At 48.3% G+C, this 27823-nt stretch overlaps 1 long non-coding RNA gene across 6 annotated transcripts in view; it reads right to left on the minus strand.

Moving 5' to 3' along the window:
• Positions 1–27823, minus strand: part of LOC144756087 (uncharacterized) — a 1092383-nt gene that overhangs the window by 573610 nt on the left and 490950 nt on the right. For all 6 annotated transcript variants that reach the window (XR_013595068.1, XR_013595069.1, XR_013595070.1 and 3 more), the window contains one exon: positions 18250–18324. This is a non-coding gene — a long non-coding RNA (uncharacterized LOC144756087). The remainder of the gene's footprint in view (positions 1–18249; positions 18325–27823) is intronic.

The raw sequence follows: 27823 nt of genomic DNA on the forward strand, positions 1-27823 counted from the left end.
TCGATACTATGTATTTTTATTTACTCTTCATGTTCCTTGTGTTATCTGGTTGTGCTCCGATACCTTCAGGTCATATTAGCGCGATATAAAACTCCTCAAATAAATATCAAACATGGAATAGGTCTACAAGCATAAGCATATTTTATTAACCCGTTTGATGCGTCGAATGTCACAGTGGGCGTTTGCGGATGACGTCCGGAGGCCGTCCGAACCCCGTCCACTGATTAATTTGCCCGCACCGCGGCAGAGTTTGCACCGCGGTCAACAGGTTAAACAAAGACATGTAGAGAAATTATCACATTCACACATGCTGTTAACCACGATAGAGATGTGCCTAACCAATGATGTGTTATCTTCAACCAAGACATGTATCATCAGCAATTTGCGACTGCCATGGGCATATCATTTTTTTCCAAACTATGCAAATCTAGCAATGGGGTGGTGGGAGAAAGAACACACATGGGGACAAGATAATCAACAGGAATTAGAGAAAATAATTCTATGGGTCAGGTACATCGATGATTTGTTTCTAATTTGGAATGGAGAAACCCGCGAGTTCATGGAATATTTTAGAAGACAATGAAAATGAACTAGGATTACAATTTTCTTGTCCCACCAGCAGATAAAGCATCAACTTCCTGCACTGCCTACTCCTCACTCACTTTAAATTGCCTAGCGAGGCGCATGTCCTTCTGTCATACTGTTGGAAATGGCCCTTTTTGCAGGGTTATCCCGAGACATTTTGCTTCTTTCTCCTATTTGTTCCTGATCTGTTTGTGTTGGTTTTAGGACACTGGGCACTTTACCACTGCTAATCAGTGCTAAAGTGCATATCCAATCTGTGTAAATTGTGTTATGGATTGGTGTTTCCATGATTAGGTATTTGATTTACTTGTTAGTCCCTGGTAAAGTGCACTGAGTGTGCCAGGGTCTGTAAACCAAATGCTACTAGTGGGCCTGCAGCACTGATTGTGCCACCCACATGAGTAGGCCTAAAAAGGTAAACTCAGACCTGCCATTGAAGAGTCTGAGCGCAGTTTGTAACTGCCATGTCGACTTGGCGAGTGCACACACTTGCCATTCCCTAAACCTTCCATTTTCTACATGGTAGTCACCCCTAAGGTAGGCCCAAGGTACCCCTGTGGGCAGGGTGCAGTGTATGTGAAAGGTAGGACATACTCTGGTGCGTGTGGCATGTCCTGATAGTGAATTACAGCCTATTTCGTATCTCACTATTGCAAGGCTACCTGTTCCCCAAAAGGACAGAATGGGAAGTTTCTTTATAACATCTTATAAACATAACTGGCCCTGAGAAACAGGTCGGAAATTAAAATTTAGTATGCCTGAACTCAGAATCTGAAGATGTATAGTGAAGGTGATTTTTACATTCAGTGTTTGAAAATACCACTTTTAGAAAGTAGGTATTTTCTTGCTCAGTCATCCCATGTGCCTCTGCTGGAATGTGGATTGCCTGTCTGGGTTTTGGATGACAGAAGGCTGGGGAGCAGAAGTGGCTCCACATAGTCTAGGTGTGTCAGGAAAGGGCTAAATAAACCTGGGCTGCGATGGGGGAAGGGGGAGGCGATTTCCTTGCACCTCAAAGGGCCTGGTCTGCCTCTGACAATGCCGTCTCCACCTCCTGCCAGGAAATCACACCAGAGAAGGCAGAACTGGTTTTGGCCGGGCACAGACACTCTCTGCCTAAGAGATCAAAGGATTTGGGGGTATAAATATTGGGGCCCAGACCCCTGAACTTTAGAACTTTTTTGGATCAAGAAGACTGCCAAGAAGAGCTGGAGAAGCTGTGAGGAGGAACTACCACTTTGCTGTGTGCTTTGCTGTGTTGGCCTGCAATGGCTGCTTCTGTCTTGGGCAGTGAAAGGACTGGACTGAACTTTCTGCAATCTACCTTGTGAGTTTCTCCAAGGGCTTGAGGTAGAGCTTGCACCCTGTTCAAGAAGTCTCAGGAACAGCAAAGATTTCAAGCTCTTCAGCCCTCAGCACTGGGGACTGTGTGTTTTGTGCTGCAACGGAAGAAAAGCAACTCGACAACGTCTACGATGCCACTGCCTACTCAGTGTCTTGAAGGCACCGCAGAGGGCACCGCCGCACCGCGACCCTGGTCTCACTGACGCAGCCTGCTGACGCCGCCACCGAACCACTTCACGTACCGCGACCTGTGGGCACCGCACTCCGCACCGCCTCGCTGCACGATGGTGCCTTGGCACAGCAGAGGGCACCGACGCCTCGTGGTACAACGACACTGGTCTCACCGAGGACACCTGCTGATGCCGTCACCGAGGAGCTGCTCGCACCGCGACCTATGGACACCACACTCCGCACCGCCTCGCTTCAACGCCTTGGCCTGCCCGACGACGCCACCCCACGCCGAAATCGATGCTGCTGCTTGCACAGTGGTTCGGGGATACCGCTCGTAAAGTTACACGGCGCACCACCCTCATCCCACACCGCAGCCTTGGCCTACCAAGGCCGGTGCCATTGACTCCAGTTCATCAGCCGATGACATCGCTTCAGCAACGACGACGCCACTGCTTGCACCATAACCTGCCAGCACTGTGACGAGCACCGCCTTCATCTCGCACTGCGACCCTGGTATCAACAACGACGCCATCCAACGCCGTCACGAGCCGCGGCTCGCACTGCGACCTGAGGGCACTGCACGCCGCACCGCTGTACTTCACACTGCAGCGCACAACGCCTGCCGATGTCAACGCTCCTGACTCCGGAACCGACCTCCGGAACCGACGCCTGCAGACGCCATGTTTTCTGAAGCTCAACGAGAGGTCATCGACGCCCTGCCTTTCTAAAAGGTACGGTTTTGCGGGTCTCCCGGACACCGTAACTAGTCCGTGACACCACAGTCAGCCAGAACTGTTTGGATATGTTTGATCACAACGCCGTGATAGCCCCGGACGGAGCTATCGACATCAAGGAACTATTTTAAAGCATATTTTGATAAAAGAAGATTTTGAGGTACTGTATTGTGGATTCTTATAGTTTTTCTTCTTGTCTTAAGTACATAAAAATATTGGATATTTTTTCTAAACTGGTGTGGTGTCCTTGTGTAGTGCTTACACTGTATTACTGTTGGTTATGTGCAAATGCTTTACACACTACCTCTAAGATAAGACTGACTGCTCGTACCAAGCTACCAAGGGGGTGAGCAGGGGTTATTTTAGGAGTGTAACTCCCTTATCCTGACTAGAGTGGTGGTTTCTGCCTGGCTTTTGCACCTGCCCTAGCCTGCCAAAAATCCAATTTCTAACACATACCCTTTAACGTTGCCCTCTACATAGATTTTATCTGAACTCTGGAACGCCAGTGCCAAAGCAAAGTCCATAATATGTATTCCGTTCCGATGTCCTGATATGTTCGCTATATCTCCCCTTTACCCCCTCTTTTTTTTCTTACCCTTTCCCACCCCCTTCCTTCCCACTCAGTTACCAGCCTATTGTGAACTGTTTGAGGCTGTTGTCTCGTATTGTAGTAATGCACTAAATGCCAATAAAAAGAAATACAAAAAAGTATCAACTTTCTGGATGATCAAGCATATGTACAAGATGACCAAAAAACACACCACACTACACAGGAAAGAAACGTCCACAAATAGTATCCTGCATGGGACAAGCTTCCACCCTAAAACACCGATTAGAAGCATAACCTTTGGGAAGCTGCTAATGATGAGGAGGAGCTGTTCCAGCGATACAGAGGCAGAAGAAAGATTTGATGAAACAATACAACGTTTGAAGCAAAGAGAATACAAACAGAGACTTACAAAAGAATTTGCAAAAAGTACAAATAAAATCCCGTGCAGAAACGTTAATCACTCTGAAAAAACTCTCAATAATAACAACAACAAAACACGAGGCGCAGAGATTAGTGTTGATATACAGCAAAGAGAGTAGCAAAATCACCAACATAATTTAAAAACAATGGCATTTAATATCTAAAAATCTGAATATTGATACTCTTTTAGGATAACTTCCTCAAGTGACTTATAGGAAATCAATAAAGGATTAATTGGTCGGGAGTCACTCTCAAGACATTCAACAAAAAAATTGGTTAGAAGAGCGACGGTGTGGATTCAGGAAATGCAATAGATGCAAAGCTTGCAAAATCACAAAGAACATCCATCCTTCTTAGACCATAAGACTATCTAAATCCCCCAAAAATAACATGCAACACACAATACGCAGTATATATATATTTTTTTCTCTGCAGAGTTTTATATAACGCGCACTTGACCCGAATCGGGTATAAGAGCGCTTTACATAGCATCAGTTACGTTACGTTTAAAAAAAATATATATATTTTATTGGCATTTACTCTTAATAAGCACATACATTACATCTTAATGAAAATGCTCTCAACATGTATGACACTTAGGTCTGCGAAGTTCATCAAACTTACACCCTAACAACTGTCAGACAGAAACAATACAGAGTCATAATTCCAACCCCCTGTTTCTTCTACTAAGTTGCTAAGCAACCAAGATTGGAAAGGGTCATTGGCAGCAGCCCGTATACGTGAGATTACATAACCGTGTGCAGTGTAAGGCAGGGTTTCATACGATAAATCTGACATCTTCCTATATCATTGCCTAGAGTCTCGCAGATCATATCTATCGGAGCATGTACTAAGCTTAATCAACAATCTGCCCTAAGGCCAATACCTCCTTAATGTTCATAGCCATCAGTGAAATTTGCGCACACATACCTGCTGTGTTCTGCGTCATTGAAGTGGGTATGTGGACCATTGTAAACGGACCAAATAGTCCCCATCACGAGTCCCCCCACCCCTATTCCCTGTTCTAACTATAAACTCCCCAACTCTCTCCCCTTCTCTTCCCCCCCATAAACATACCTCTCTTCCCACCCCCCCCCAGGCGTGCCAAGGTGTGTCCCCCATTAGGCTGTAAAAGGGTTGTCCGCTTTACTCCTATCTCGCCATTGTACCAGTAGTTACCATGTGAAAAGAGGCATCTCAATACTCAGGGTGGGGCAGCATTATGTAACCAGTTAGTATTCAGCAACTTACTTTCATTTTACTCCACTACAGGGGCGGTGCGTCCCAGGGCTATGCGCAGGGGTCCCTCCAGCCTCGTCCTCCGGAAGTGTGAGTTCCAAGGCCAATCTCTCCCAGGCCCTCGCCCTCTTTAATGCCTGTTCATTTCCTGCTTTACATGCCCTTTGCATGTGGACCTCCCCCTCGCAACGGGCCCACTTAGTAAACTCCTGCTTCCATTTATCTACGTTGGGGCCTTTGTTCGCCTTCCACTGAGAGGTGATGGTTCTTTTAGCTAGGAGTTCAAGTTCAAGTTCAGAAATTTGTATAGCGCACTACTCACCCAGAGGGTCTCAAGGCGCTTTGAGGGAGGGAGGTGCAATTACTTATCGAATATCCAGGTTTTTAGTTGCTTTCTGAAAGAGAGGTGGTTCTGAGTGAGGCGGAGGTGGGTGGGGAGAGAATTCCAGGTTTTAGCCGCTAAGTAGGAGAAGGATCTTCCCCCCATGGTGGATCTGTGGATGCGCGGGATTGCGGTGAGGGCTTGATTGGACGATCGTAGTTGGCGGGAGGGGGTGTAGAAGGATAGACGTGTGTTGAGGCATTCGGGTCCTAGATCGTAGAGGGCTTTGTGTGCGTGGATGAGGAGGCGGAACGTTATTCTCTTGTTTACAGGTAGCCAATGGAGGTCTTTCAGGTGGTCGGAAATGTGAGCTTGCCGAGGGATGTCCAAAATGAGCCTGGCTGAGGCGATTTGGATGCGTTGGAGTTTTTTCTGTAGTTTGGCTGTGGTTCCGGCGTAAAGGGTGTTGCCGTAATCCAATCGGCTTGTGACCAGTGCGTTGGTGACTGTCTTTCTTGTTTCGGTGGGGATCCAACGGAAGATTTTTTTGAGTATTCGTAGGATGTTGAAGCAGGATGATGAGACGGCGTTGACTTGTCTGGTCATCGAGAGGGAGGAGGGAGGAGTCTAGGATGAAGCCCAGGTTACGTGCGTGGTCCGTAGGTATGGGTGCGGTTCCGAGGGCCGGTGGCCACCATGAGTTGTCCCAGGCAGAGGGGGATGGTCCTAAGATGAGGACTTCTGTTTTGTCCGAGTTTAGTTTTAAACGGCTGTTCTCCATCCATTCGGCTACTTCTTTCATTCCTTCGTGTAGGTTGGTTTTGGCGGTGTTTGGGTCTTTTGTGAGGGAGAGGATCAGCTGGGTGTCGTCTGCGTAGGAGATGATGTTGAGGTTGTGTTGGCGCGCGATGGATGCGAGTGGACTCATGTATACGTTGAAGAGGGTGGGGCTGAGTGATGATCCTTGAGGTCCAATGCCTTTCCTTGTACTCCGATGTTGCTGAGGCGTTGTATGAGGGTGCTATGACAGACTGTGTCGAAGGCTGCGGAGGTGTCAAGTAAGATGAGAGCAACAGTTTCTCCGTTGTCCAGTAGTGTTCGGATGTCTTCTGTTGCTGCGATGAGGGCGTCTCGGTGCTGTGTTTGGCTCGGAAGCCTGATTGAGAGGAGTCGAGGGATTTGTTGGATTCTAGGAAGGCGGCGAGCTGACTGTTGATGGCTTTCTCTATGACTTTGGCGGGGAATGGGAGGAGCGAGATGGGGCGGTAGTTCTTAAGTTCGGTTGGGTCAGCCGTGGGTTTCTTCAGAAGGGCGCTGAGTTCGGCATGTTTCCAGTTTTCTGGGAAGGTGGCGGAGTTGATGGAGCAGTTGATTACGTCTCGGAGATGGGGTGCGATGATGGAGTCTGCTTTGTTGAAGATGTAGTGGGGACAAGGGTCGGTTGGCGATCCTGAGTGGATGGAATTCATCAGCTGGATGGTGTCTTCAGTGGTGATTGGGTTCCAGGCGCAAAGGTTGTTAGAGGGGGGTTTTGGTTTGGAGGTGGGTGGATTGGACCTGTCTTCGGACTGGTTTTGAAAGCCGTTGTGTATTTCGGCGATTTTGTTGTGGAAGGATGATGATAGAGAGTCGCAGAGGTCTTGGGAGGGGTGATGTCGTTAGTGCCTGCGGATGGGTTAGTGAATTCTTTGACGATGTTGAATAGTTCCTTGCTGTTTTGGGCATTGTTGTCAAGTCGATCCTTAAATGATGATTTCTTGGTGGATCGGATGAGTTGGTGGTGTTTGCGGGTGGCGTTTTTAAAGGAGGCCAGGTTGTCAGTGGAAGGGTTTTTTCTCCAGGTTTTCTCGAGAGTCCGACAGAGCTTCTTGGATTTCTTAAGGTCATCGTTGAACCAGGGGGCTTTTTTGTTCCCTTGCTTGATTAGATGGTTTTTCAAGGGTGCTAGTTCGTCTGCGCTGTGGGTGATCCATTGTGTGAGGTCGGTGGCTGCTTGGTTTGGGTCCGATGAATTGGCAGGAGTGTTTTGTTGAAGTGACGAGAAGAGCTGGTCGGTGGTGATTTTGTTCCAGTTTCTTCGGGAAATAGGTTGTGGGGGGTTATGGGACGTGGATTTTTTGTAGTGGAAGTGGACGCAGCTGTGGTCCATCCAGTGGAGAGCTGAGGTGTGATCGAAGGAGATGTGCTTGCTGGAGGTGAAGATAGGGTCGAGCGTGTGTCCGGCGGAGTGGGTGGGGGTGTCAACGAGTTGTTTGAGTCCGATATTGGCCATGTTGTCCAGAAGAGTGGTGGTGTTGTTGTCGTTTTTCTTGTCCAGGTGGAAGTTGAGGTCTCCCAGTAGGATGTAGTCCTCAGAGGGGAGGGCGTGTGGGCTGATGAAGTCAGCGATGTCTTCACTGAATTGTGAGCGGGGTCCTGGGGATCTGTAGATAAGGGTGCCTTTGAGTGTGGTTTTGGGTCGGTGTGAATCTGGAAGTGAAGGTGTTCGGTGGCTGCGAGGTTATCGTCTGAGCTGGTCGTGATGCGGATGGAATTTTTATGTACGATGGCGATGCCTCCTCCTGTTTGGTTAGTGCGGTCCTTTCGGATGATCTTGTAGTCGTCCGGGATGGCTATAGCAATGTCGGGAGCTGATGAGGCGTTCATCCAGGTTTCTGTGAGGAAGAGGACGTCCGGCGATGTAGTGTCGAGTATGTTCCAGAGTTCGATGGAGTTTCTGTGGACTGAGCGGGTGTTGAGCAGTAAGCACTTTAGGTGGTTAGTGTCGGAGTTCTGTTTGGAGTTTGTGGATTTGGTGTGGGTCCTGATGCAGTCGAACTTGCAGGAGTGGCAGGTGAAGGGTCCATGGGTGTGTCCTGGAGCAGCTTGGAAGCAGTTAGGGAGTGGGCCGGGGTTAAGTGCTGAGAGGGTTGCGGCGTCGTATGTTATGCGGGTGGAATGGGATTTGCGTGGACCAGGGGGGCTGGCGCAGGGCGCGGTCCAGGCGCGGACGGGCGTAGACGGGCTTACCTTTGGCGCACCTTCGGCACGCATGGGGCGCGTCCGCTGCGCGTTAACGCTGCGCGCAAAAGCATCTGTCATATGTGGATAGTGGAAGGGGAGGGGCGAGGGAGGAGTAGCTGGGAGACGGGGGCGGGGTGGAGAGGGCGGGCTCCGAGGCACCACAACAACCAAATGGCCACTAAAGTGAAACCGGAGCAGGATGGGGCACGAAGTGGGGAAAACGCTGTGGGAACCGAGCAATAGCAATTAAAATGAGGGTCTAATATAAACTATCGAGCGATGCAGAGTAGAACAGCACAGAATGATTGTACAAAGTTAGCGAGAGTCACAGCGCTCGTAAGGCAGGCAGCAGTTATTCAGGCGCAGTTCAAAGAGAGCAGCTTAACGATACCACAGGCAGCAGTTGTTCAAGGCGTGAGGCAAGGATCACAGCTCAGCAATAACACCGGGCAGCAGGGAGCGTGGGGAGCGACCGCCACCGAGAGCATCGGGATGGTCACAGTGATAATGGGGACGGGGCAATCCTAAGCAGTCTGTGGGAGGGAGGAGCAGCTGGGAGACGGGGGCGGGGTGGAGAGGGCGGGCTCCGAGGCACCACAACAACCAAATGGCCGCTAAAGTGAAACCGGAGCAGGATGGGGCACGAAGTGGGGAAAACGCTGTGGGAACCGAGCAATAGCAATTAAAATGAGGGTCTAATATAAACTATCGAGCGATGCAGAGTAGGACAGCACAGAATGATTGTACAAAGTTAGGGAGAGTCACAGCGCTCGTAAGGCAGGCAGCAGTTATTCAGGCGCAGTTCAAAGAGAGCAGCTTAACGATACCACAGGCAGCAGTTGTTCAAGGCGTGAGGCAAGGATCACAGCTCAGCAATAACACCGGATGCAGGGAGCGTGGGGAGCGACCGCCACCGAGAGCGTCTGGATGGTCACAGTGATAATGGGGACGGGCAATCCTAAGCAGTCCGTGGGAGGGAGGAGCAGCTGGGAGACGGGGCGGGGTGGAGAGGGCGGGCTCCGAGGCACCACAACAACCAAATGGCCGCTAAAGTGAAACCGGAGCAGGATGGGTCACGAAGTGGGGAAACGCTGTGGGAACCGAGCAATAGCAATTAAAATGAGAGTCTAATATAAACTATCGAGCGATGCAGAGTAGGACAGCACAGAATGATTGTAGAAAGTTAGCGAGAGTCACAGCGCTCGTAAGGCAGGCAGCAGTTATTCAGGCGCAGTTCAAAGAGAGCAGCTTAACGATACCACAGGCAGCAGTTGTTCAAGGCGTGACGCAAGGATCACAGCTCAGCAATAACACCGGGCAGCAGGGAGCGTGGGGAGCGACCGCCAGGAGGAAACCCAGGTCTATAAATTTACTAGTGATTTTGTTTTTTGAAGTGTGGGGAAACCAGTGAAGGATGCAGTGTGCCAAAGTGGGTTGTATGTCCATCTCTGTAACGTCCCTCAACAGTGTTGTCACCCCTTACCAAAAAGAATCGAGCTCCGGACAGGCCCATAGCATGTGTTTAAAATCGGCGTCCTCCTATTTACATCTTGGACAGGGCGCAGACTGGGCTAGAAAGTATTTGTGTAATCGGGCCGGAGTCAGGTATGCCCTAAGTAGAATGTGAAAATGCACCAGCTGGAACCGCGCATTATGCGTACTCTTCCAGGCTCTCTCCACTATCCCGTCCCACGCCGGGCCAGGTATATCCATTTCTATGTCCGCTTCCCATTTCGTTTTCAAGGCTACCATTGGTGTTAAGGCTTCGTGGGTCATGCGCCTATATAAACATGAGACCGCCTTTACTGAACCCGCAGCGACCACAACGTATTGACAGCCCATAGAGGTGGGCGGCTCTGTCAATCCCATTTTCCAGTGCTTTCGGATCACTGTCGTGAGAGCAGCATGCACCAAAAAGTCCCCCCTTGGCAGATCGTAGCAGTCTCTGAGGACATCAAAAGGCAGCAGATTGCCTTCCTCGTATAGGTCCCCTATAGTCGCTAATCCCTGTTGTTCCCAGTCCTCCAATCCGCTCCAGGTTCCTCCGTGTGGCAGTGCCCTACACACCTTTAATGGGATATCGGGCGCATAAGGGACCGCTATGCCCCCTCGCTTTCGATATCTGTGCCAGCATTTACGCGCTGTGGCAAACTCCTGCGTAAGCTGCATATCCCCAAGCGGGAGGCGCAGTACTATACGAGACAGCACCAGTAAGGGGCCCGTTGGTTCGCCTGCCTCCCCCTCTTCTCTAGTGGCCCTCGCCACCCATTGCGTTAGCCATTAAAGCTGGGCAGCTAGGTAATATGTCTCATAGTCCGGGACCGCTAGCACCCCCTCTGCTCGGGGTCTCATGAGCGTCCCAAGCGCCACCCTATGCCTACCTGAACCCCACAGAAATGAGCTGATCATTCCCCTAAGTCTCTTAAAGTAGCTCGCAGGAATCCATATCGGGAGAGTCCTAAATTAGTAGAGTAATCGCGGCAGTGTCACCATTTTGAGGTGTGCCACTCGTCCCGCTACAGATAAAGCAAGGGTGCTCCAGAAATCAAAATTGGCCTTGGGACTCCTAATCGCCTTCCCCACATTGCCGTCTAGGATGTCCCTTTGTTCGTGGTAAATGACCGTGCCCAGGTAAGGAAGATGTCTCTGTTCCCAGTTCACCCCTTCTACCGATCGCAAGCATTCTCTATTTCCGCGAGTTGGGAATAGGCACGATTTCGTCCAGTTGACTTTCAACCCTGCTACCACACTGAGGGCTCTCAGCAGAGATTTTGCACCTGGCAGGGCTTCTCCCGTATCTGCCCAAAACATTAAGAGGTCGTCCGCATAAAGTGCGATATGGTGAACCTGTCCATATACGTCCAGTCCCTGGAATGCTTGCCCCAAGCGGGCGTGCGCCGCAAGAGGTTCCATCGCCATAGCGAACAACAACCGGGAAAGGGGACAGCCCTGGCGTGTACCCCTACCCACTTTACATGCCTCAGAAATCACCCCTCATGTTCGCACTCTGGCCGTGGCATCTTTGTATAACAAGGCCTTCCAGTTCACAAAATCCGGTCCCAATGTATGCATGACATGGAAGAGGTAATCTCATTCCAGACTATCGAAAGCCTTTTCGATGTCTACAGCAAATATCGCTGCGGTGTCCGCCTCATAGGTGTCGGCCTCCAGAATATGCAGGAGCCTCCTTATATTAAGCGCTGTGTTGCGGGTCGGGATGAACCCGGACTGATCGGCATGAATCAGCGTGGACATGTGAGGCAGCAGTCTAGACGCTACGATTTTGATCAGGATTTTGTAATCCAGATTTCGCATGGATAAAGGGCGATACGCCGTTCTATCCCAGGGTTGCTTTCCTGGTTTCAATAACGGGATAATGATCGCCTCTCTGGTGAATTCCGGTAGCCCGCCCAACCTTTTGGCCTTGTTGTAGAGCCACGTCAGCCGAGGCGCTAAGAGGTCTATCTAAGTGGTTCGGCGGATCGGTGTAGCGGGGGACGGGTGAACGGGGGCTTGTGCTGGCTGGCGCTGGCTGAGCCGGCACGGGTGAACGAGCGCTCCCCCCTCCCCCTCAAGGATTCTCCGATGTGCCCAACCGATCGGTGCCGCTGAGGACGGGGGTCGGCGCTGGCTGAGCCGGCGCGGGTGAACAAGCGCTCCCCCATCCAAGGATTCTTTCAGAACGGAGCGGTCGGCGTCTGGAGCGGCTCCGGTGTGCCCTGTGGTGTGTCTTCAGTAGTGCTTCGACGGGAGGCCTCCCCCCCCCCCCCCGCCGTCCAGTGGTTCGGTGAGTACGGAACGGGGGCCATCTGGAACGGCTCCGGTGTGCCATTGTCTAGATGTTTGGGGCAGCATTTTGGCGGGAGGCTTCCCCCCCTCCCCCCTCACAGTGCCGGTATGCCCTGTTTACCGGTGTGTTGGGGGCAACCACTGCGCAACTTGGGAGAAGCCTGATGTGAGCAGCAGCGTCAGTGGTGATTTGTAAGGTAACTGCACGCAGAGCTATTTACCAAAATACCCATGCAGGTCTTTTCACTCTCTGCCTGGAATACAGCACACAAAACTATTTGAACAGCTTCAGGGGCGATTCGAAGGGCAACTACTCGCAATCCCATCATCTTAAACACTCATGCAGGTTTTTTACGCTTTGCCCGGACTTCTATACTGATATCTTTATGTGACTGGTATTTTCGCGGGCTTTTTCACTCTCCATTGGCTAATCTGGCTGGGGCCATAAAGCTGGAACCATAAATCGCCCCCCTGCCCACCAGATGACCATGAAGCTACATACCAACGCGGTCAGGGAGCAGCAAAACAGAGATAAGCCACCATCTAGCAGCATAGAAGCTGAACTCTGCTCTCCCCCTCAATCAACATGGAAGATGGACTAACTCGACATTCCCAGAGTAGAAAGGGAAACCAAACTCTGTAATCCCTACATTTTGGCTGCCATCTTAGACTGGTCTCTCTCTCTCTCTCTCTCTTTGTCGGCCATCCTGGACTAGTCTTTCTCACTACTTGAACACACCCTAAGAAAGCCTCATTAGGCTAATATTAATTAGCGAATGTCTGCCATTTTTGCAATATCATACCTCCAATTGCTTTTAATGCACCGATAGTTAGCTCATATAGCATCCTAAGAAATGGCCTTTTTAGACTATTATTAATTAACGAGTGTCTGCCTTTTACTGCAGTATTATACTTCTACTTGTCTATAATGCACCGATCGTTAGCTCATATAGCACCCTAAGAAATGGCCTCTTTAGACTATTATCAACTAGCGAATGTATGCCTTTTATTGCAGTATTATACTTCTACTTGTTTTTAATGCACCGATCGTTAGCTCATATTGCACCCTATGCATGATTTACTTGATTGTACTGTTTGCTCCTTCTGATTTACCTGTCTGACGATGTACTGTTTGCTCATCTGATTTACCTGTCTGACTATGCTCCCTCATGTACTCCTTCTGTGTAAAGCGCTCTGATATCCGCAAGGATCTTGTCCGCGCTATATAAAACTTTCAAAATAAAATAAATAAATAAAAATAAGTGACGTAGAATTCCACCGGAAAGCCGTCGGACCCCGGCGTTTTATTCCGTGCCATACTTTTGATGGCCACTCGCACTTCTCTCACCTCGATGTTCCTTCCCAGCTGTTTCGCCTCTACCTCTCCCAATTCGGGCAAATCCAGATCCCCCGTGAAGTTCTGTAATTCTTCCTCCGATGGATGCACCCTCCTACGATAAAGCTCCGTATAGTAGTCAAAGAACAGCTCATTTATTCCCTGCTGATCAAAGCGGGCCGCCCCATTCTGGTCTCTCAGCTCTAATATAACTGAGCCACGTCTAGCTGGGTTGGCCAACCAGGCCAGAAGAGCCCCCGACTTGTCCCGCTCTGAATGTGCCCGTGTGAGGTAGGCTTTGTAGTCAAAACACCGTAGGCGTTCTACAGTTGCTGCAAGTGTCTCCCTAGCGTCCAATAACTCCTCTTGCTTATCTGGTCGTTCAGGACGTTCTAATTACAGGGCACGCAAACGCTCGTCTTTCCGTTTAATGTCTTGTAGCAGTGTCTTTCGGGCTCCTGACGCCGCCGATATACAACTTCCTCGCACCACTGTCTTACAGGCGTCCCATTCAGTGGTCACCGATCCCGTAGACCCTGCATTAAGTTGAAAATAATCTTCAATGGCCGTGGCTATAGTGGTTCGGAATACCTGATCTTCGAGTGCTTCTGGCCGCAGTCTCCAGGTAGGGATTCTGGGGCGCATCCGCGTCCACTTCAACTGGGCCATCAGCGGGTTATGGTCAGAAATAGTGCGAGTTAGGTATTCGCTATTGCTAATTTCTCCATGTACTTCAGGGGAGCATGGGAATGCGTCCAGGCGGACGTGCAGTTCGTGAAGGGCGGAGAAAAAGGAGAAATCCCTATCTAGTGGGTGCTGCGCTCTCCAGGTGTCAATCAACCCCCAAGTCTGTTGCCAGGTAGCGCGCGCCGCTGCCAGTTTACTCGCTGGTGCATTCGGTAAGGGTGGATGTGAGCGAGCTAGATCAATGTCTGTGACACAATTAAAATCACCTCCCAGTAGTAAAGGCCCTACTAACACTGATGCCAATTTCTGGGATAGCAATGAGAAGGCTGGCTGGAACACATTAGGCGCATATAAACAACCCAGAGTTAACTCCCGACCATCTAATTTTCCCTGAAGCACCACGTATCTGCCCTTTTGGTCAATCATTGACGAGGTGCATTGAAAGGGAACTCCAGCTCTTACCCAGATTAGGACCCCCCCGCATATGCCAAGTATGTAGTGTAGTAAACTTGACGCCTCCAACGGCGTTGGAGCGCTTTCCCTTCCCCTGCAGCGAGGTGGGTCTCCTGGAGAAATGCAATTTGTATTCCTCTACGCGTCAAGAAGAGTGTACCTTATGTCGCCTATGCATGGTATGCATATCCCTCACATTCCAAGTGAGACATGTATATCCTAGTGTGTGTCCCCTTCCTGTACCTCATGTTCCACCCCCTCCCCCCCTGACACGCCTAGGTCCTCTAAGTTCAACCCCACAAATAGAACAATTCAAACATCCCCAACTCCCCCTCCCCAGGAGAGGCATCCACCGCGGCATCCCCATCCAAACAATAAGCACGTAGAAAGTCCAATCAATTCAGGTTGTCTGGAACTCCGATTCAAAAATCCCCGAAGTCCCCTCAAGCCCCTCCCCACTCCCAAGTGAACATTTCCCTACCCTGGTCCCCCCTATCAATTTCTCTGCACTCCCCGTCATCTCAATTCCCCCATCAGGCACATCAGACACCCAGTCCGGGGCCCAGTATTCCACCCCAATACCTCGCAAAGTCATGTTGGTCGGGCAACTGCTCCATCAGCCAAACACTCCATCTGCTGTTTGTGGAGTGACAACTGGCAATTCCGTCTCCGAGAGCCTGTGGACGCTGCTGGAACTGGGGCTCTGCTCTCCACTTCTCGCATGCTCCGAGGCGTTGCTGGCAGGGCTAAGAGTTCCCTGACTGATGGCCGCCACCGCCAAAACCGCTTTGTCACTTTCTTGACGCCATCGTGTGGAGGAGCTTTGTCGCTGACTTGATAATGCGGCAGGGGATCCGCGCCGAGGCGAGGTCGCAGTTAGCGATCGCTCCCCAGATGCTCGACGAGCTTCCAGCCAATCCCATGCGGCTTGAGGCGTGAGGAAAAAGTGCGTGTTTCCATCCGCATTGACCCGCAATCTAGCAAGGAACATCATTGCATAAAGAAGGTGTAAGGCCCCCAGTTTCCGTTTCACCGCCATGAAGGAAGCTCTTTGGCGCTGCACTTCCCTGGTGTAGTCCGGAAAAATCATTTTACTGTTGCCGATTCTCAGATTTTGCAACTCCCTGGCTCTCTGGAGGATGAAGTCGCGGTCACGGTAGTGTAAGAGTCTTACCACCATCGGGCGTGGTTGGGCCTCTGGCTTTGGTGGTCGTGTCGGGACCCTATGCGCCCGCTCCAGCGCATAGAAGGGGGAGAGACCTTCAGGCGCCACCTCCGCTTTTATCCAAGTCTCCAGGAACTGCACAGCATCAGATCCTTCCTCTCGCTCCGGAATCCCTATTATATGGAGATTATTATGTCTGGAGCGCCCTTCGCTGTCCTCTGCTCTCCCCTCCAGCACTCGGACCCTCTGCACCACCTCTTTGAGCTGCGTTTGCAGGGCATCAACCGAGTACGGAATATCTTTCATGGTCTGCTCATGAGACGCCACTCGTTCCCTGAGTTTCCGGTGGTCATCCTTCAGTAGGGAGAGGTCAGATCCAAAGGAGTCCATGCGCTTCTCCAAGGCCTCCCTCGAGGCAATGATGGCCTGCATAATGTCGCCCAAGGAAGGATCTCGCGCCTGCGCGGAAGCACTATTTCCTGGTGCCGATTCCTCATCTTCCATTGTGTGTCCCGGGTCATCCAACTGCAGGGCACAAAACCCTTTCTTTTTGTTCACTCTGCCCATCTTGGGTAGTGTCGTGATTGTCCGATCTCTCAGCACCCCCTCTGGCGCCGCGTTACTGGGCCTCTATGTTAGTGGTAGAAGCAGTAGAACCACCCCTGCAGAGGCTCTCGCGAAGCAGCTAATCTATGCAGCGCCGTAGTCCCCCTCCGACCGTTGGTCTCTTATAGCTGGTGACTCGTTGATTTCGTGTTCCGTTCTTCCTTGGCGGGAATGTGAGCCCGGACACTGTCCCTCAGGGCGCCCCGGCGAGTGGTCTCGCGCTGATCAGTAGTTTTAGTCGCTCAGGAATTCAAGTCTCACCGGTAGAGCAGGAGGGCTCTTCCGCCTTTCACCGTTAGTCGCCCCACATCTCCGCAGCCCCAGGGGGTCTTAATGGGACCTCAATAGGCCATTGCCTGTGGGTTCTTTGCTCTAGGCCGTTTCCACGTGTCCCGGCTGGACCCCTTGGCAAGCTCGCAGTAAGTAGCTGTCCACCAGTGGCCGCGGCCGACCGCAGTACTCCGTCGTAGGCTGAGCACCCACGCCGCCGTAGGACTGCCGGGTTATCGCCCTCTCAGGCCCTCATGCTGCTCTCCAAGCACCGAAACACTGTGCCTCGAGGCATAGCACGGGCGCCGCCATCTTGGGGTCAGGCACTCCACTGCCTGGTCATTTGTGGGGCTCCCCTGCGGATTCTATTTGCTCACTCTCGCTTTGGGCATGTGTGGGCAAGTGTCCTGCGCTCACCACTTGCTTTGCTGGACCACCACAGGTGCTCTTTCGTCCACAGGGGAGCCGTGGTCAGGCGCTCTGCTCTTCGGCCGCCATTTTGTCTCCGAGTTATGCTGGCAGCCCTCGCTCGGCAAAGAGTTATCCCACGACGCGGGGGGGGGGAAGGGTCCCGAATTCGTGCTGATCTACTGCCCGTTAGGGCTCTATGCTGTCCTCAGCCCGTTCTGGGGGCCTGGGCACCAGGAATATCGTCAGGATGTCTGCGGGAGTAGGGCGGCTGCAGAGGAGCTCCGAGTACCGCTGCCGCCTACATCAGCTACCAAGCCACGCCTCAGTTACGTTACATGAGGACACACATTCATTTGTTAGGCACGGGGAGAATAAGTGATTTGCCCAGAATCACAGGATGTTTAGCGTCGTTACCGAGACTCAAACCCATATCCCCAGGTCCGAGGTGAGCGCCCTAGCCGTTAGGTATGAGTGACTGACCGTGCAGGAGCACGTCTGTGTGCCTCACCACCGTAGATGGTGCTGGGGCCGCAGAACAGTTTACATACGCCTGTGTGCAGGACTATCTGTGGGAATGTCAGCGCATGCTGTTCTGAATTTATTCTCGGTGTGAGTGACTGACCGTGCAGGAGCGTGTCTGTGTGCCTCACCACCGTCGAAGGTGCTGTGTCTGCAGAACAGTATACATACGCCTGTGTCTTGGGCGTGCCTGCAGTCTGTAGTAGCTCTCAGCGAGGTTGTTTTGCCTGCAAACGGATGTTGTTGCACATATAAAATTGAATGTGCCTGTGGTCTACGCTATGTGGGAAGTACAATTTGCATGTTAAAAAAACGCATATTGGAGCACCTCGAAACATATAGCACAATGTCAAGGCAATGATTGCTGGACAATGAGATACTATGACATAGAAATCAATCCAACAAGGGGAAGAAAATGAGTTAACTTACCTGTAACTGTTGTTGTCCAGTATTGGAATTTTCATAGATCCACATGCTTGAATCCTTCCCTGTCATCGAGATGGGAGTCTCACACTACATTATAGTATCAATGCAAAGTTAAACATAGCCTAGAAATGTCTTAGGCCCTCTAATTTTGCAAAATACCGTTCATTGTTTAAAAAACAGACCAAACATAGGTTTGAACCAATCAGATTGCCCTACCTTCTACCTTCTAGAAAACTCCAGTGATAAGCTCTAGTACCTCAGATTTTCAAATCACAAGTGTAGGAGATACACCTAGAAAAGAGAGAGAGAGGGAGAGAGGGAAAGAGAGAAAAAGAAGGTGAGATTCCCAGGGGAGGAGGGTGGGTCGCATGTGATTCCAATAATGGAGAAGTACAGTTACAGGTAAGTAACTTATTTTCTTACTACAATTTTGAAACTTTCATAGATTCACATGCTTGAATCAGATTAGATAGCAGTTATAAAGCACATTTTCATTTTTTTTCAAAGTGTCGAGAATGTACAAGATACATGAACACCTTTATTCACAAAGTATATATTATGTACACACATGCATAACAAGAATCGAGTGTACAGAAAAAAATGTGCATAGCCACTAAAGGTTGGTGGGAAGAAAGGGAAAGTTCACCGTTACTGGAAAAGATGTTGCAGTACCGCCTGACCCACTGATGTGTCGCTGCGATCGGCAGAGGCAAAGCAGTAATGCCTGGTAAAGGTGTGTGTATTCTTCCAGGTAGCTGCACGGCAGATGTCCTGGAGTTACACACCAGCAAACAGAGCAGTTGAGGCAGAAACAATTCCAGAAGAGTGATCGTGCATTGACACATGTAGTAGTTTACCCACTGCCTAATGGCAATAGCGAATGGAACTTGATATCCATCGGGAAATACCTTGCTTAGAAAGAGAATAACTCACCCATGGTAGACTGCAAGTCACAAATAGTTGATAAGACTTGCGAAAGTGATTAGTCCTTTATAAAAAGAATTTTAAACATCTCAACTGAAGATTTGATTTTTTGTGAGAAAAATGTAGGATAGGCTTCCCCTACAACAGTGTGGGACACATGTAAGGCTTTTATCAAAATGGAAAACCCAACAATATATTTGGCGGCAAAACAAGGAGCGAATAAGTGCAACTAAAGCAACTATAATAGAGATTCGGGAGGTGGAAGATCGGCACTCAGAGGCTGTTATGAAAGGTGCAGAGGATATTGAACAATTGGGTTTCATGCTAATCAATTTACGCTCAGCTCTGAAGAATACATTTAGGGAGAAAAGTGTGGCAAGATGTAATAAATATCGCTTGTCGTAGTATGAATTTGGGGAGAGTATAGGTAAAATCCTCGCTTTTAAAGTGGCAGCTGACCGGGTTAAGCCTCACCTAAAAGCAATAAAGGGGCTAAATGACAAAATATACGAGCACCTGCAACAGATATTAGAACAGTTTGCTCACTATTATAAAACATTATATAGTCCAATGATTCAGCCAACACATGAGGATATCTGTAGTTATATTCAGAACAGCTCTTTATGGAGAATGGGGAATGAGGAATCTGATTCTTTAGATGAAGGTATCTCAATTAATGAGATAGAACTAGCAATGGGTGCTCTGCCATCAGGGAAGGCAGCGGGAGAAGATTCCATTCCCCTAGAATTGTATAACATTTTTAAGGATGTTCTGTTGAAACCATTTAGTCAGGTAATAGAGTTTGTCAGACCTAATGGTAGAACTCCTGACTCGTGGCATATGACGAAGATTGTCTTTTTTCTGACGAAAAACAAACCAGCTGAGGAATGTGGGTCATACAGGCCAATTTAAATTATAAATGCGGATGCAAAAATGTATGCTAAATTTTAGCGAATCGGTTGGCTCTAAAAATGCCTAGTCTGGTTTCTCCTCACCAGCATGGGTTTATCCAAGGGAGGGACACTACTGCTCATGTAAAACCCGCAGTAACTGCTTTTGATTTGGCAAACATAAGACCTACCTCACCCTGTATAATTTTATTAGACACAGAAGAACAATAGTTACTTACCTGTAATCTGTGGTTCTCCAGTATTGGTGTCTTTCATAGATTCACATGCCTGAATCATTTCCAGTCGTCGGAGTGGGAGTCCCACAGTACATAAAAAAGCAATAATATGCAAATAATAACCAAAAAACCTTAGTAATAAACAACCAGGAAGTAAAGTAGCCCTAAGCTACAAGAGTAAAAACTTCCACACTCATGACTTTCATAGTCATTTTGTATAGTCCAAACTGCAGCCAATCAGGCGACAGCACCCACCAGAATGTTCTCCCCAGAGGCTCAGGCTCTCAGATTTTCTCGCACAGGAGTGAAGCCAACATCATAGCCTAAGGAGCCTCTGAGGGGAAGTGGGCTGGTGCATGTTAATCTTTGAAAGACACCAATACTGGAGAACCACAGATTACAGGTAAGTAACTATTGTTCTTCTCCAGTATTGGGGTGTCTTTCATAGATTCACATGCCTGAATCAGAGTAGATAGCAGTACAAACCATAATGCTTGTTAGACACTTGTTGTATCACAGTATATATGTACATACTCATATCAACGCATAATGAATAAAATCTTAAACGTATACAAATACAATATTGTTTACATATGCATACTGGGTAGGATATCAAAAACAATCTACGAATAAGCGTCTAAAAAGAGCATAGTGGAAGAGGGAGAACAGAGGCTCGCCTCATTGAAAAAGATTGCGGAGAACTGCTCGTCTCACTGACGTATCTGCATCACTTGCAGTGTCCAAACAGTAATGGTTGGTAAAAATGTGTCTGCTGGACCAGGTTGCCGCTCTGCAGACCTGATAGAGAGGCACACCAGCAAAGAGAGCGTTGGATGAGGAGATCGCTCTCGTAGAATGTGCTCTCGGCGTGGTGCGTTGAGGCCTTCCCGCCTGTTGATGACACAGACTAATTGTCGAGGACATCCAACAAGCTATGGTCTGTTTGGATACAGAGTAACCTTGACGTAGTCTTCCATACGTTACGAAAAGTTGATCTGATTTTCGAATTGTAGCAGTTCGTTGCAGATAGAACTTGAGACATCTCCTGATGTCAAGAGAATAAAAAGATCTTTTTGCTGCTGAGGATTTGGAAAAAAAAATTCAGAATTGCCGGTTCATTGAGGTGAAATTCTGTGGGAACCTTAGGCATGAAGCTGGGATTGGTACGAAGCACCACTGAATTAGATGTGAATTGCAGAAAAGGTGACTTAATCGTGAATGCTTGTATGTCACTGACCCTTCTTGCTGATGTCAGCGCCAGCAGCAGAGATACCTTCCAAGAAAGGAACTTAAGATCCACTTTATGAATAGGTTCCCACTCGTGGTTGGACATTTGAGATCTGCACAGAGAATCCGCTAGGACACTGGAAACCCCTGGAACATGGACAGCTGAGAGAGTGATCCCGTGACGTAGTGCCCAGTCCCAGATCTCCTGGGCTTGCTGAGAGAGAAGGACCGACCTTGTACCACCCTGTTTGTTTAGGTAGTGCATGCTTGTCGTGTTGTCCATCCAAATCAGCACCGACATCCCTAGTATAATGGTTCGAAAGGACTTCAGAGCTAAGAAAATGGCTCGCAACTCCAGAAGTTTGATGTGCATTTATTTTCTTGTACAGTCTACTTTCCGTTGGCGGTCATTCCCTGAAGGTGTGCCCCCATCCTTCGAGGGAAGCGTCCATTGTGATTGTGAAATTTGGTACTTCCGATAGGAATGTACATCCCTCTCGCAAGTTCTTTATCCGAGTCCACCAAAGCAATGCTTTTTGCATTCGAGGCGTTATGAGAATGATGTCGTCGAACGACCCTGAAACCTGCAACCATTGGAGGTTGAGTTCTTCCTGCAAAGGTCTCATTCTGAGACGGCAATTTGGTATCAACGGGATGCAGGATGAAATTATTCCCAGAAAAGATTTGAATAGTCGAACTGAAACACACTCTTTTTCTTGCAAGAGGCGAGCTAATTTTCAGATCTTGTGTTGCCTGTCTCTTGAGACGAAAGCCTGCGTGAGTTGGGTGTCCAGTGTGGCTCCCAAGAAAGTCTTCCTTTGTGACGGAATTAGATGAGATTTGTCGAAGTTGATGGAAAGACCGAGAGACTGGAACAGCGATAGACATATTTGGACGTGTGTGTTTGCCTCTGATAAGGAATTCGCCTTGATAAGGCAGTCGTCCAAGTAAGGGAAGATTTGAACACTTTCCAAGCGAAGGTGTGCGGCCACCGGAGCTAGCACCTTTGTGCACACACAGGGTGCTGACCGTAGTCCAAACGGAAGGACTCTGAACTGAAAATCCCTGCCAGCCACTCTGAACCGTCAGAACTTTCTGTGCCTGGGGAGGATCGGCACATGAAAATAAGCATCTTGAAGGTTGAGGGTGGCCATGTGATCCCTACCGAAAGAAGCTGGAGGATTTTTTGAAGCATTAACATCCGGAAGGACAATTTTTTCAGGTATTTGTTGAGGGCGCGCAGGTCGAGAATGGGGCGCAATTTCCGTTTACCAGTGAAGAGGGGTTCCTGGGCCGTCTCTGAGCCGCTTGGGTGACAACTGAATCAGTCTTAGAGTGTCCTATAAGGCATGCAGGTGAGGTATTTGGTGCCTTATACTTTTTGTCCAAGCAAGGCAAGACTGCAGGGAGAGAATTGAGTGTTGACTTGATCTTCAGCCCCTCTTTCCAGATGAAGTCTATGATGGGAATGGCTCTCACTTGCTTCTGCGGCTGTTATTTAAAATCATAAAGGAAACAAGCTTCCGAGGACCGGTTTCTGGTATTACAGCCGTTTTCAGCCCGGCTTGCTTGAATCCAGTGGCAAAGTGAGCAAGGGACTCACGTCTGAGCATACCCTGCCACACTTATGGCGGCCAAAGCGGTCCAAAAGGGGGTGGTGATGGACGGAGCATCTGAACCAATCAAACACTCCCACCCAGTCAAAAGATCTGGGTTTAATCCATCACCGTTCTTTAGCCCACTATGTCACCCCAGTTCAGACATGGCCATATGCAAATCAGTCTGACCCTGTGCCTCATGGGAACAGTCCAGCCCGAACTGCCAAGCCATGCCTTCCCTGGACCGGAAACAAGCTTCCGAGGACCGGTTTCTGGCATTACAGCCGTCTTCAGCCCGGCTTGCTTGAATCCAGGGGCAAAGTGAGCAAGGGACTTACGTCTGAGCATACCCTGCCACACTTATGGCGGCCAAAGCGGTACAAATGGGGGTGGTAATGGACAGAGCATCTGAATCAATCAAACACTCACACCCAGTCAAAAGATCTGCGTTTAATCCATCACTGTTCTTTAGCCCACTCTGCCACCCCAGTTCAGACATGGCCAAATGCAAATCAGTCTGACCCTGTGCCTCATGGGAACAGTCCAGCCCGAACTGCCAAGCCATGTCTTCCCTGGACCGGAATCAAGCATCCTAGGACCGGTTTCTGGCTATCAGCCGTCTTCAGCCAGGATAGCTTGACTCCAGTGTCTTAGTGAGCACCCACTTTTATGCACCATAGATGTGTGTTCTCTTTATACTTCCATCCCTCATAATCTTGGATTACAAGCTATGGAAGCAGCACTACTAGCCACGGACAAGCCCCTTGACCTCCAGGTGTTCCTCATGGAACTCATGCAATTCACCCTGCATCACAGCTACTTTATCTGCCTTGAGAAATACTATATGCAACTATCTGGAGTAGCAATAGGCAATTGTGCAGCACCTTCATACGCAAATTTGTTTATGCATCAATTTGAATCTGATCACATTGCAAATAACCAAGGATGGAGTAATAATTTGATCTGCTACTATCGTTATATAGACAATATCTTCCTGATGTGGAAGGGCACCGAACTGCAATTGATAACAGCCATTTATCTTCTCAATCAAATTGATTCTCGTATCCAATTTACCCACACCATCAACTGTTCTCAAATCTCATTCCTGGACTTCAGTATCCAGATAGTGAATAACCAGGTCTTCACATCCATTTACACGAAGCCCACAGATCGCAACAATTATTTACATTTCACAAGCTTTCACCAAATGAGCCTAAAAAGGCATTTACCTTACTCACAACTTCTCAGAGCCAAACGCATATCATCCACCACGGACGCATTTCAAGCTGACAGTTTGAACATAGTTCATAAGCTCCACAAAAGAGGTTATCCGGAAAATATCGTCAAAACAGCTGAACGAGCAGCTAAGAAAACCAGAATAGAACTGTTAAGCGCCAAACAACATACAGAAAATAAACAGAGTCGCCCCTGTTTTGTGTCCAAGTTTTCTACCACCAGCAATCAAATCAAGGCCTCCATTAAAAAACACTGGAAGTTACTCCAACTCGAACCTGATTTTAACACCATCTTTCAATCACAACCTACCTTTGCATACCAACGATCTAAGAATCTTCAACAACTGTTGAAAGCAAAGAAACATACTAGAGCCGTCAACTATAAAGGCACTACTCCCTGTCATAATTGCGGCAATTGTACCAGTATTATACTAGGTTCGGTTTTACACCATCCAACTCAAGGCACCCCCATACAGCTGTAAGTCAATGCCATGTGCGACACCACCAATGTGGTATACTTACTGAAATGTCCGTGTGGCTTACCCTACGTAGGGAAGACCGAGAGAAAAATTAAGACCAGATTGATTGAACACCGGAGCAACATTTGGACTAAAAATGTTACGTCCTGCGTAGCAGCTCACTTTACCAACCTGTCTCACAATGTCAGCCAACTGCGTTTCCTGATTTTAGAGGTTGTGAACTACGTCGCAGGAAAAGACAATAAGAAACTCCTCTTACAAAGAGAACTTTTTTGGATGCACAAATTAAATACCATTCACCCGAAGGGACTCTATGAAAGACTAGAATACAGTTGCTATTTGTGACCGTCCTTTTTTCTGTACCTGTTGAGACCCGTGTTCTGACCCCTCTGTCGCCCACAGTTTAAATGTTGCATGTCCTCAACACTAATTTTCTTTCTCTTACTCTCAGCACTTTCCTATTCGCTTAGACTTACCATCTACCTATCACTTCATTCTTTTACCTTCCTTGAACACCTTCTACATTTTTAACACATTGGCTGGTCATGTCGTATCTTCTATTTCTTGTGGATTGTGCCATTCTAGGTATTTGCTCACCCTACTAGCAGCATACACTTCATTACACTTATTCTTTTTTCCAACGCTCTATCTGTGGTCTCTCTTTAAATTAGTTATACTTTTTTCCTCGCAGACTTTTCTTAATTTCTCTTATTTTTCTTATTTAAGCAGCATTTATACATTTTCCTGTCGTTTTCGTCACTCTATCCTTGTTTTACTCATAGTTCTTCACCGTTAAATCAAGTTCTATTCTTCTTTTTCCTTTCTTCCATTTTCTTTTGTCTTTTTTCCCCTTTTTTTCTTCTCACTGTTCGTTTGTATGTCTACCTGTTTCGAATGCTATTTTTATTTCATTATGCTCTTCATGGTTGTCTGCCTTCCTTTTCTCTACCTTTATTCGTTTTTCTAATCACCTAGTGTACATGCCGTCGGCCCAGTCCGCTTTAGTTCCACTCATTTTAAATTTCCCGGCATGCACTCGCGCATCTCGCGTATGGTAAACACTGTCGTGTTACACCGCGTTTCATCTTTTGCGTTCACCAGTTGTACTCATGCTGTAAGTTTCACCTTCTACCATAACCACTTGGGATATTTGACTCATGGTCGTGTATATTTTTCTTTCACCTAGATCCCGTTTTTGTTACACAGTTTCCGGAACGTTTGGGGGACGCGTTTTCAGCTCCACTCTAGACCGCGGCACTTATTTTCACTTTTGCTACTTTTGGATTACCCCCACCATTTTCACCATTCTAAGTTCTGCTTTTGTGTTCTATTGGCTTGCTACCTTTTGATTTAGCATGTGTCTTATATTTCCTTCACCATGTCACGCAAATAACGTCACCATCCTATCACTATTGCGTTTCCATTTAACCTTCGCATGCAACCTCTACTAACTGGATTAGATATTTTGTGCCCTGCTCCTTGTGCTTTATCCGCGTATTTTCTTTATTTCTTCTTAGACCTTCGCCCTGATGAAGAGCCTTTCCGCTCGAAATGCATAGGGGACGCATCAACTAATGATTTACACTGTTTGAACTGTTTCAAACATCGCCACGATGCAATAACTTTATACAACGTTTTTTCATGTTGTCTTTGAGTATTGAAATGAGGTTCAAATTAAACCATTTACTTTGGAGTTATATCTTCAAGCAACTCTTTGTATAAATTTATTTCACACGCTCCCGCGTGTTGGGAGGATTCGCGATTCACCTTACACTGTGTGAGGTCTGCAGAGTATTGATACCGCTGCGCCTTAACTTCAGGAGGCGAACATCCCGAATCCCCATACCTGTTTACCTTGATTACTCACGGATTACGTTGACTTTAATTGGAGTGCTGTGGCTAATTCATTTATTCATTTTAACATTTTTGAGTTAGGCATGGGCCATTTGGGCTAACAGACTAAGGGAACATTAACCTGATTCAACTTTATTTTTTACCAACCTCAAGGAATGTGTGGTAGGTTGATCTTGCCGAGTCTTGATGTAGGGCCTAGTGACCTCACTAAAGACCCGGGCAGCTTTATGTCTAAACCACTGCCATAGGCGTTCTGGTATTATAATACCGTTCTGTCTACAAACTATTGCTGGGTCGATATATCTCATATCACATCATTTTAAACTTATGGACTTTATAGTGTATTAGAGCATGTTGATCTGATGTACTAATATATAAATTCATGCACCTATTTTTGTGGTCCCCTTACATTAATGTCAGTCATTATTTGACTTGAGCTTTTTTAATTTTACATTTTTAATCTGTTTTACATTTTAATTGACTGTAATGTCTTTTATGACTTTTATATTCGAAATAAAGACTAATGAACTGAACTGAGAAAGGTTGTCACTCACACCATTGCATATCTGCTGCAGTGTTCCTTGAGCTCTTGATGCAGGCTTTTAGATTTCCATTGTGTTGGAACAACTGTCTGTACTGGAGAGTCATTGTGGCAGCGTGCATGTATGACCAACAGAATGCAGGCAGGTAGCAACCGAGCAGGCCAAAACCCGTCTAGGCTGGAATCATTGTTCCATTCTGAAACATTGGAATCATAGTCTGAATATCTTGAACCCTCTGAGGTGGAGGGAAGGCTCAATTTGATGTAAATCCAGTATTTGTAAAGTGCACAGCTACCCGTGGGCATCCCGGCGCCGGGGGCCGTCAGGAAGATTAAGCAAGCTATTGCCCAGAGTCACATGGTGCTGGGCTGACCTGCTACCGGTGCCGGGGATCGAACCGTGAGCTACAGCGTCCGGTGTCAGTCGCCCTGGCCGTTGCGCCACACCTCTTCCCTGATGTGGTATTCAATCCAACCCCTATGAATGGTATGCACTGAAAGGGCACCAGGTGAGATTTGGGCTTGTTGATCGAAAACCCCAGATCGTACAGCACATGAGTGGTCTCCTGCATTGTAACACACCATCTCTGAAGACCTGGCCTTGAGCAGCCAGTTTACAAGGTAGTATTTTCTTTTTGAGGAAAGGGCTCAAAATCCTGAGGTCTTGGATCAGGCATAGACCGCTGTCCTTTTTGGGGGATCAAAAAGTACCTGGAATAGCATCTGTGACCCCTTTTCTGCACTGGAACCAATGGCACCGCACTCTTAAGTTGTTGAAGGATTTATAAATGGTCCAGAAGGAGAAG

This window comes from Lissotriton helveticus, chromosome 5_1, assembly GCF_964261635.1.
Source record: "Lissotriton helveticus chromosome 5_1, aLisHel1.1, whole genome shotgun sequence".
In the NCBI taxonomy this organism is placed as follows: domain Eukaryota; kingdom Metazoa; phylum Chordata; class Amphibia; order Caudata; family Salamandridae; genus Lissotriton; species Lissotriton helveticus.